We start from the raw sequence: 11889 nt of genomic DNA on the forward strand, positions 1-11889 counted from the left end.
GATTCTAAAAATATCTACAGCCTACCAACTCATATAAAAATATAATCACACACTGTAAGCTAAACCCAGAACCATTCCCCAACACCTGGAACCCAGGTACCAATAATCTCACCCCACCCACCCACCTCATGGCCTCTCCCAGAACCTTAAAAGACTGTTCGGCCTGTGAAGCATTTGCCTGAACAATCTGAAGAGGACACCAGTCTGGTGAACTAACAGACCATTTTTATATGAACTACATCCTGAACTCACATTTACACACAATATTTACCGTCTCAAACCATCCAAACTTTCCTAAAGCCTTTTTCTTTCACAGCTCTCTGGCAGATCTATTCACATATATCAATATTACATTGTTCAATTAATACCAATAAATAATCCAACATTTGTGTGCAGCTATGCCTATTTAAAGTCCAAAATGTGAATTTAACTGCAAATGTGCCTGAACAGACAACCAGTGCTATACAATTATTTATGTTACAGATTCCATGTAATTAACTGTTGCTTTGTTACGGTGGCAAAGAAAACAAATCATTGAAAATCACACGTCCTTTGTGAGCTGTAGTAGAGATGAGTCTGTTTACTGGTGGTGATTTAGCATTTATTAAAATGATCTTTTATAGCAGGTTTATGCAGTGGCATTCTATAACGGCTTAGGGTTAGGAGGATGATCAGCAGAGCCACGGACTGGTGTTCAGGTCACCGTACAGCTGTCCATTAATAAATACCTTACCTACAATAACAAAAAAAAAACAGTACGATGCTGACTGCTGTCTGTTCCCTTTGTCCCTTTCTTTCTTTTCCTCATTTCATCCAATAATGTCCTTTTTGTCTTTGCTCAATCAGCCACAGTGTGTATTCAAAACAGCTAGCGTTATGATACAGTTCGATATATTTTATTGTTCCGCTAGAGAAACGTGTCTTCGGCTCAAAGCTGTGCATATTAATGCCTTCACAATACAACTCCTAACTCCGTATCACTCAGACAGCATAACAACAAGAAGAAATTCACCTGCTGCAACAAACCTGCTTCAGACAAGCTCTGCACATGTCTGCTACTTACCCCTTGATTTGAGTCAGGTGTGTTGTAGCAGGTAAACTTCTAAAAACCTGCAGGACACCAGCCTTTGAGGACCAGGACTGAGGTTCCCAGCCCCATACCTATTGCGACACCCCATGCACCAAGAATCACCAACTCCGGTCCTGGAGGGCCGGTATCCTGTAAGTACTTGAAGTTTCCCTGCAGCAACGTACCTGATTAACAGACTTGTGCAGAACATAACAACAATCTGTTGAAGATCCCTTTTATTTGAATCAGGTGTAGCAGCAGAGAAACATCCAGTACCTGCAGGACACCGGCCCTCGAGGAGCGGAACTGGTGATCCCTGCCATACACTTTTACACACCTTATTTGTGTAAATATATATTTATTATATATATATTTGGTGTTATAAAGACTATAAACAAAGAAATAAATACCAAAAAAAACATTAAAAATAACAAAACTCCATGAATCTACGGATCCAGTTGATACTCGGTTGCTGGTATGTGACGCCGGTCCCAGATAAAAAAAAAAAATAATAAAAACAGTAGTAAAGTGCAGCCTAGGGAAGCTCCAGGAACGTGCAGAATGAATGTCACTGTGCCATCAACACAAGTCAGAAACACATCTTTTTAAGGTCTTTTTTAGATTAGCATTTGGTCATCATCATCATTTTGGACCATTTTTGGGAACAGCTAGAAATTAATGTTTGAGCCCTGACTGAAGAATTACAACAATTTTTAATATGACCAACAAAAATATGTAAAAAAAGGGGGACAAGCTATAATACAGTAATGACAGGTTGGATAAATAATCTACTCAGGCCTGTGGGATGCAGAGCAGCCGAGCATCCACTGGGTTCCTGTGTGGCTGATTACCTGCAGTCCAAATATTCATAAAGTCTCAGACTAAATGTGCACACTGCACGCATTTGGAATTAATTTCATTCAGGAAGACAAAAGCAGCACAAAAAAAGACAAATTACTTTTGAGGGGAAATTATGGAGAATCACTACGATCCACACATCTACTACGTGCTGCAGACCCATCCCATGCCCATGAGCAGAACACTGGAAGGTGGGATGAACAGGATCACATGCGTGCTTGCAGAGTCCCATCGGTTCACAGATGCAGAAACTATGTTTACAGTTTCACTGTTTCATTAGATTTTTTAATTTTTTAATGAGACTATTAGAGCAAGAGATGATTTGTAGCCAGTCCCAAACAGACGTCAGTATTTATGCACTTTAAAGGAAGTCACTCACTAACTTATCTTAGCCCAGCCATCTTTTTTTCCTCAGTCCTTAAATGTCTACCTTTTCTCTCTAATGGACAACTAGATGTGCTGTGTTACATGTGTCTCTACGTTTTTTGTTAATCACCTGGGGTCTCATTTATAAAACTGTGCGTAGGATTCTTACTAAAAGTGTACTTACGCCCAAAACCGGAAGTTGGCGTACGCCATAAAATATTCTGATTTATAAAACCGTGCGTACGCACAGGTGCAAGCAATTTCCCCTTTATAAATCACACTCGTCCTTGAAGTTTGCGCAGGTGAATTTGGCTCATGTTCCGCCCACTACACACCCACTTTCCACCATAAATGGTCAATGCAAAGTAGCTCAGCGTGTATTAAAATGAGCCAGCTGATCCATGTTGTGATCCATGAACAATGGCAACCGCAGGGAAGCGAACCAAAAAACGCAACTTCACAGAGCCAGAAATCGATGCATTAGTGAGTGAGGTGGAGAGTCGAAAAATTATTTTGTTTGGTAGCCACAGTAGTGGCGTGACAAATAAGAGTAAGTGTCGTGAGTGGCAACACATAGTTACCTCAGTTAACTCTGTGAGCGGGACAGAGCGGACCATGGCGGAGATCAAAAAGAAACCATCAATGAACTGAAGGAAATCAGAACAACACTGCATAATTTGTGTGACATTATGTTCGACATTTCAAACACATTAAAAGAGCTTGTGAAAAAGTGAACCTTATTGTCTGCTTAATCGCTGCATGACCTCCTCACGGAGCCGTGCCCCGTGTTGGAACTCCCTGTGTCTGGGAGGGGGCTGTGGGTGAGGGTCGGCATTCCGAGGAGGGGGGAGGCCAGGAGGTAGTTGGATGCCGTGCCTCAGTGCCAGGTTGTGCAGCACGCCACACGCCCTCACGATCCTGCGCACCTTTTGGGGATGGTACAATAATCTACCCCCTGACGCATCCAGACACCGCCACCGGCATTTTAAAAGGCCGATGGCGCGCTCTACAGTTGAGCGCGCACGGGAGTGAGCGGTATTGAACAGGGTCTCCTCTGCGCTCTGGGGGTTTGGGAAGGGGGTCAGGAGCCAGCGCCGGAGGGGGTAGCCACTGTCCCCTGCATTTCAATGAAACAGTGCATCAGTGGTCTGCATCTGGCTAAGCTGGTTGTCAATATAAAGTTATTGTCTTACCAAGAAGCCAGCCATCACGTACAGCGCCTGCCTGCAGTCTCTTCTCTACACTGCTTTGCGCTAGGATGTAAGAGTCATGTGTAGAGCCAGGCCATCGTGCAACTACATTTGTCAACATCATGTTGGATTGACATATGACTTGAACACTGATAGTATGCACATGCTTCCTATTGACATACATGAATTCATCGACATATGGGGCCCTTATAGCAATATGAGTGCAGTCAATTGCGCCGATTACATTAGGAAAACCGGACATTGCTGCAAATTGCCTTTTAATGTCGGCCTGTTCTCCTGCAATATAGAGAAATTGGATGTGGAAGAGTGTAGCAGGACGCATAGACAGCGGAGACGGGTTATGAACTCTTGCCGGGTTGAAGTCATGCACGCTGACCAGTGAGCCGAAATCACATCTGCGGTCATACAGCCAGAGCGCAAAATTAATTGGAGACATGGTGACAGGACCCCACGCTGCCACAAGAGGACTCTGGATGCAGTGTGTTGTTAATTCCCCACCTCTCCATCTGTGTCGCCAATTCCCCCAGCCTCCAAAACCAGCGTACGCATGGGTCAGAGCTGCCGTGAAAGACCGCACATTTTCACGTCAAGTTTGTTTTTTATAAATCACAACCTTTGCGTGAAAAGAGGCGTACGCCAGTTTCAGGCTCCATTTTGTGCGTACGCAACGGTTATAAATGAGACCCCTGGACAGTGACTTATATCAGAGCTTAAAATGTCAGAAATCCATCAGCACTGGAAAAAAACACAGAATTTCTGACCAATGCGTCTCAGCTCATGACTTTCATCAGTTCTCATAACGTCAGCATTGAAACTAGAAGCACTCAGAGAACACAGACCTCCACCAGCCATGTTTTTCTTTGGTTTTTGTCAATGATTGCTGGCATTAGTCTTGAGTTAGAAGCTCTAATGACTAAATGATCCCTATCGCCTCATAGTAAATAATCACAAAATAAATTCCTGGATCCAGGTGAGGATCCGGATCACCCCAAAATCTGATCAGCTTATTCCATTTCTGACATTTCCTAAAGATTTTATCAAATTCCATCCAGAACCTTTTGAGTGATGTTGCTGACAGAGGGACAGACAAACAGATGGATGGATGGACAGAGGGACAGATGGACAGATGGAAGGACAGAGGGACAGACAGATGGACAGACGAACAGATGGACGGATGGACAGAGGGACAGGTGTCCTGACCCTGTCTGTTGGACTCCTGTTGACTTGGTTTGTCTTGAAGTGTTACTGGAGGTCAGATTTGCTGATTTCTGATATTCAGGCTCATTGCTAATTAGCATTCATGCTAACCATCTAAACTAAGACACAGATATGAAACGTTGCAGCTGCTCGGTAAGAGTACATGAACATACAGACATCCTTTACTCACTGACTTGTTGAGCTTAAAAAACATACAAGCGAATATTTTGCTTCCTTGTATGTTTTGGTTTTGCATATAAATACTTCAGATTTGAGCACTGACGTGTTCATTAATGCTCCATAAGACAGACAGCAACCTTGAAAGGCCTTGATAGACCTCAGACTGACACTTTGATGACTTATTCGGTCTGCAGCCCATCTTTTCATCATCTTATGGTTTGCTTGCACAATAAATCATGCAAGCTGCTCTTTCTGCCCCTCCCCTCGATACAAGAGCGTGCACACACACTCACATGATCTCTTAAATCTATTGTTTATGCATCGGGCATTTAGCAGTGCTTGGTTGATGTCTAATCGGTGCAAGGCTGAAGGCGGCAGAGCCTTTTTCAGTTCAAGGACACTCTGCCTCTAGACTGCAAGCCTAATGTAACATAGCATGAACATCCCTAACTGTCATTTTGACATAAACACACGTGCACATGGCAACTCATGCAGCCGGTCATGTGTGTGTGACCTTCTGACTTCCCCTCCAGCCCGGAGTAAAGGCTGAAGTGATGTGTAAGCAGATCAGGGGCACAGAGGAGATGAGATCAGCTCAGGGTGAGGAGTGTCAAAGTGTGATACAAAGATGAGCTTCCCCCTTTCGCTGGTCACTGTCCTCCTCCTTCCTCCATCTTGGCCCCCCACTCCTCTCACATCCATGTTACTCTCTTTTCCTTACTCCTCTGACTTCTTCCCATCTGCTGGTTAATTCATGGAGCCTGGCTGCACATGCACCCTCTCCATTATTAATATAACATTAGAGAGATGGAGGGAGGTGGAGGGAAGAGGCAGGAGGAGTGGAAGAAACAGGGAGGAGGGGAGGGAAAATACAGGAGGCACAGGGAAGAGGACAGATGGTGAAAAGAAAAGGATTGGAAGGAAGTCCAAGAGAGGGTGAGGAATGGAGATGGATAGCAAAAGAGATAAAGATGGAGGGAAACGTAAAAAAGAGAGGATGGCAGGACTGGAACAAATGAAGTGAGAGGCTGCCAGATTTTCCCCAGTAGGTACAGAAAGAGAACTGGGAGAACTGGACGTGTGACAGAACAGAGAAACCAACATACGAAGCGACCGGGACGCATCCTATGTCCTCTTGTCCCGGGAAGAAAGGAAATATGGGAACAGGAAAAAGGAGGGAGAGGATGACAGGCAGAGACTCAGATGTGTCGGAAATGATCATGTGACTATGACTTCTTCATCCTCAAAACACACACACACACATACACACAACAAACCAACCTGAATTTGTAGGATACGCACAAAAACGTAGAAAAGCCAAAACTTTGCTGCTAAAAATATCCAGTCCTAGAAGCTGTGTGTGGTACAGAGAAGGAAATCAGAGCAGACTTTGATAGTATCCACTGTCTTGGCAGGCACGCTCAAAGTTGTCTTTTAAATAAGATGAGAAGTGACAGTTTTTACAACTTATTAACTTTAGGGATGGATTTAGAAAGTGTTGATCCCTCCTTTCTTTGGAATTTTGCTTCCAAGCAGCCAGACTTTCTTGCAATCTATTAAAGTGGTCCAGAGAAACATTTCTCCAGACTTTTTTGGACATTGGGGGGTTCTTTCAGTCCAGTCCTTGTACCTGATCATCATCAGAGGAATGTGTGACCTGGTAAGGTACTCACGTAACACTAACCTATTCATCACTCAAGCAGAAAACCCCACCAAACTCGGGCTGAGTCAGAGTTGAGTCTATAAATAACAGACAACTTAGCAAAGAGCTAATTTGAAGTTGTATCTGTAGGCACTTTGTCGCTACCAGGATGTCACAAAGACAAGTGTGAATATAAAAAATATCATTGTTTTACTATTAGATTAAAATGTCATTTTAGCCCTAAAAGAGACAAACATGCATTCTCACCCTGTCTTTCAGTCAGCATGCAAACACAAACTCAAACAGGTTTCCAGGACCACCTTCTTCCATCTGAGCCATATTCCCAAAATGAGGGACGTCCTGTCTCAGGGTGACAGAAAAACTGCTCCATGCATTTGTTTCTTAAAGATTAGACAACAGCAAAAAAGCTCTGAAAAGCCTCCAGTTGATGCTGCAGTGAAGGCTCTGGTGAAAGCTACAAGGAGAGATCATATTTCTGCAATTTCAACTTCTCTTCATCGGCTCCCTGTTAAATCTGGGATAGAATTTAAAATTCTTCTCCTCACTTATAAAGCTCTCCATGACCAGGCTTCATAGGATATTATAATTCTATTTTTCTCCAACAGAGCACTTTGCTCTTAGACTGCAGGCTTACTGGTGATGCCTGGAGTCTAAAAGTAGATATCATATTGTGTCATATCATTATTTTTTATTTTATCTGCATTATTTGCTGAATCTTATTATATTAAAACTAAACAATAATAAATAATAATAATAAAAAAATTATATGTGGCAAGGCTGTGGCGGTTTAGATTTAAACCCAGCAGAGAAAATGACGCCAACTGGATATTCCAATAAAAACAAAAAGGCTCAAACAATGCACCAGGGCAGACGGATTCACAATTTACCAAACAATTTTATTTACACATAATCAGTAAAAACACATCACAATTAATATAACTCTAACAGTTAGGTCTCCTTTTATTGTGTACCCAAGCAGCAAGTGGGTGGTCTGACTGAGCTGAAACCTTGAACCTTGAACACAATGAGATGGTCAACACATGCAAACAACACAAACCACAAAACACAGTGCCTTCTGAATAAATAAAAGAAAATAAAACGTGACTCCAGGTAATCATCTGTAGTGACACACCCACTACCCCAGGACACGGTCCGGACCAACCGTTTCAAACAAATAACACAGAAAGAGCCTGGAACAAAACAGCAGCGTCCTCCTCTGCCGGAACGTCATGCGCCTCAATGTGCGCTCGCTCGTCGGCCTACTGGAACACACATCCACAAATCCAGGTTGCTGATGTCAATAATCGAGGATCATCCTTAGTGGAACCAGATTCTTACCCGTATATGCACACATGGATAAAAGTGTTGGTTCCCTTCAGTTAATGAAAGAAAAACTCACAATGTTCACAGAAATAGCCTGAATCTGACAAAAGTAATAATAAATAAAAATTCTATGAAATTTAACCAATGAAAGTCAGACGTTGCTTTTCAACCATGTTTCTACAGAATTATTTAAAAAAATAAACTCATGAAACAGGCCTGGACAAAAATGATGGAACCCTTAACTTAATATTTAGTTGAACAACCTTTTGAGGCAACCACTGCAATCCAACGATTCCTGTAACTGTCAGTGAGACTTCTGCACCTCTCAGCAGGTATTTTGATCCACTCCTCATAAGCAAACTGCTCCAGTTGTCTCAGGTTTGAAGGAGACTTTTCCAGACGGCATGTTTCAGCTCCTTCCAAAGATGTTAGGATTTAGGTCAGGGCTCATAGAAGCCACTTTAGAATAGTCCATGTTTTCCTCTTAGCCATTCTTGGTGTTTTTAGCTGTGTTTTGGGTCTTTGTTGTAAGACCCATGACCTGCGACTGAGACCAAGCTTTCTGACACTGGCCAGCACATTTCTCTCTAGAATCCTTGATAGTCTTGAGATTTCATTGTACCTGCACAGATTCAAGACACCCTGTACCAGATGCAGCAAAGCAGCCCCAGAACATAACAGAACCTCCTCCATGTTCCACAGTAGGGACGGTGTTCTTTTCTTCATATGCTTCATTTCTCCGTCTGGAAACTGTTGTGGAATTTTTAGTTATCAAAGATCACACACTAAGTGAGAATCGAACAAAGTATTATTTATTAAGAGCTGATCAGCAATGAGAGTCCCACAGTCAAAGGAGTTTGTCTGCGTGAGTCCCGGGAGATACAAGTGAGCTTGGTTAATATACCAGGCATGAGCTGATAACATCACAGTAGGAGGTCATTGTTGTAATTTTCCTCACATAGCTGTTAACAAATGTTAAGGTGTCAAAAGAAAGGGGGAAGGGTGCAAAAGGAGGAAGCTCACTAAACTGTAAACATCTGTTGAGGGGATGAAAAAGGGGGGAAGGTGTGAGAAGGAGTTCTTATCTAAATACACAGACATACAAAGTGTAACCTACAAACTATAAGGGTATATGAATAAATTTTCCATTACAAAACATAGAGATGATGTACTTTGGTAAAAAGTTCCATTTGTGTCTCATCTGTCCATAGGACATTCTCCCAGAAGCTTTGTGGCTTGTCAACATGTAGTTTGGCTTTGTTATGGTTTGTTTTCAACAATGGTTCCTCCTTGGTCGTCTCCCATTAAGTCCACTTTGGCTCAAACAAGGACGGATGGTGCGATCTGACACTGATGTACCTTGAGCTTGAAGTTCACCTTTAATCTCTTTAGAAGTTTTTCTGGGCTCTTTTGTTACCGTTCGTATTATCCGTCTCTTTGGTTTGTCATCAGTTTTCCTCCTGCGGCCACGTCCAGGGAGGTTGGCTACAGTCCCATGGATCTTACATTTCTGAATAATATGTGCAGCTGTAGCCACAGGAACATCAAGCTGCTTGGAGATGGTCTTATAGCCTTTACCTTTAACATGCTGGTCTATAATTTTCTTTCTAATCTCCTGAGACAACTCTTTCCTTTGCTTCCTCTGGTCCATGTTGAGTGTGGTACACACCATGTCACCAAGCAGCACAGTGACTACCTGTAGCCTATATATAGACCCACTGACTGGTTACAAGCTTGTAGACACCTGTGATGATAATTAGTGGAAACACCTTGTATTAACACGTCCCTTTGGTCACTTTATTTTCAGTCTTTTCTAGGGGTACCATCATTTTTGTCCAGGCCTGTTTCATGAGTTTATTTTTTTAAATAATTCTGTTGTAACACGGTTGAAAAACAACGTCTGACTTTCACTGGTTAAATTTCATAGAATTTTTATTTATTATTACTTTTGTCAGATTTAAGTTATTTCTGTGAGCATTATGAGTTTTTCTTTCAATAACTGAAAGGTACCAACAATTTTATCCACGTGTGTATTCAGGTTCCCACAGGAGGAATTAAACAGACACTACTGCCAACGATCTTTCCCTTACTCGGCCACCAAACGACTCCTGCGGTTAACCTGCCCAGAGTAACACCAACCTGCCCGGTGGTCCGCCCCGCTATAAAAAGTCCAAAGTGAGCACAAAACTGTCAACACCTAACAGAGACAGAAGTGACAAAATACTCACGGTGTCAGCAGCTAATGCTCAGATACCTCTACCATGGCAGCTAGAGGTCCACCAGGGCCACCCAGAAACGAGGGACCAGCGGGCCCTTGCTAAATATACAGGCTCTCAGCTCCGCCGCTAATCACCGCTAACAGATTGCACCTGGAAAGTGCAATTTAGAGGGACGAGGGGACAAGGTGAAAAGCTTTTCCATCACATATAAAAAAATATTTTACTTTTATTCTGCATTTCCAGAAAAGTTGGAACATTTTCTGAATTTGTGTATTTGCAGGTTCAACTGCAGCAACATGGTCATTTTAAAAAAGCCGTGTTTACTGCTCTGTTCATTCAGCTAGATGCAGTTTTTGTTGCAGGTTTTCAGAAGAATCTCTGTCCATTCTGGCTGAATCCCAGGTTTTAGCTGCTCAGCGGCCTGTGGTTGTTCATGGTTCTCCTCTACGCCACTGGAAGCCATGGAGAATGAGGTCTGACATCGCCTGTTCGAAAAGATCTTGGCAGTACGTCTCTCCAAAATTCCAACATCCAGCTGGCACCTTCACACATTTCCACGCCATGGACACTAGCGCAACACAGATGCTGATGTTTGCAGCTATTAGATGAGGCTCTTTAACTTCGGCACAAACAACAAATGACTTTCCACGTTCCTCCTGAGCCCTCCCTGCCATGATGGCTTGTCCTGCAGCGCTGCCTGGGGATGTGGTTTCTGTCCTCGGCCTTTATAGACAGAGACATCCGCCTTGTCTGAATTCTCTAGCAAAGTTCTTTATAATCAATCGATTGTTGGGATTTGTTGGGTTTGAACTAACTTTTGATTCTCTGGTGTTTGACACAGAGCGATGAGCCCGTTCTTCCTTGTAAAAACTAAACTTTTGATGGATGCCTCTTTTATACTCAATCCTGACACCCTCACCTGTCACTAGCTATCTGGTGACTGGAGAATCTTGCAGAAGGCTGTAACTGTTATAATTCATAAACGTTTGACTCATTTTTTCGCTTGTGTTGCTGCAGCTTTTAGATTTGTGTACATTTTCTAAACACAAAGAAAAGGATTTACCCTGCGCTTGTGAACTGAGCCAATGTGACGGGACAAACCTTAACATAACGTTTTGTACATTTAAAAAGGTTTAAGAATGAAATAATTCCAACTAAAATAGTAAATGATATATAAGGGTGTCAATCTTCTTAAAAGTTTATCAGGATCCAGAAAAGTCTCTTAAATTTTCTTTTATTGCAGGGTTAGCATTTGACCTTTTTACCACTCACTCAAATAAAAAACAAAAAGAAAAAGTTAATCTGAATAACAAAATAAAAAAACATACCAAACAAGCATGAGGTGGGATACCAAAACACGTGTGTGTGATAAAAGGACATGAACATATGGTTCATGCACCATTTGCAGCTGGTCGCTGGCTCCTGCACATCCTGCAGCCAGCATGCATGATGTGTCAGATTAACCCAGTCCCCGGGTGATCTCTCATTGGCTCCTAAAGGACAAGATGAATATGTTAAGCCTTTCATCTTCCAGGGGCTTGTTCCTGTCAGGGGAAACCCTCTACATTTCCCATCGTGTCCACTGTTCTGCCACTTGGTACCAAACCCACCTAAGTGGTGCTCTGCTGGAGGAGTGACCACTGAACTCATGCCCAAACCTCTCAAAGAACAATTTGCACCAATTTATTTATTTATTTATCAATCAGATGCATGTGCAGCCGTCTGTTCTGTTAAGTCTTGACGGTTTCCAAACAGCTGGATGTTGTATTTTTAGCAAGTGTAACTCAAAACAGAAGGATATTA

This window comes from Melanotaenia boesemani, chromosome 13 (genome assembly GCF_017639745.1).
Source record: "Melanotaenia boesemani isolate fMelBoe1 chromosome 13, fMelBoe1.pri, whole genome shotgun sequence".
In the NCBI taxonomy this organism is placed as follows: domain Eukaryota; kingdom Metazoa; phylum Chordata; class Actinopteri; order Atheriniformes; family Melanotaeniidae; genus Melanotaenia; species Melanotaenia boesemani.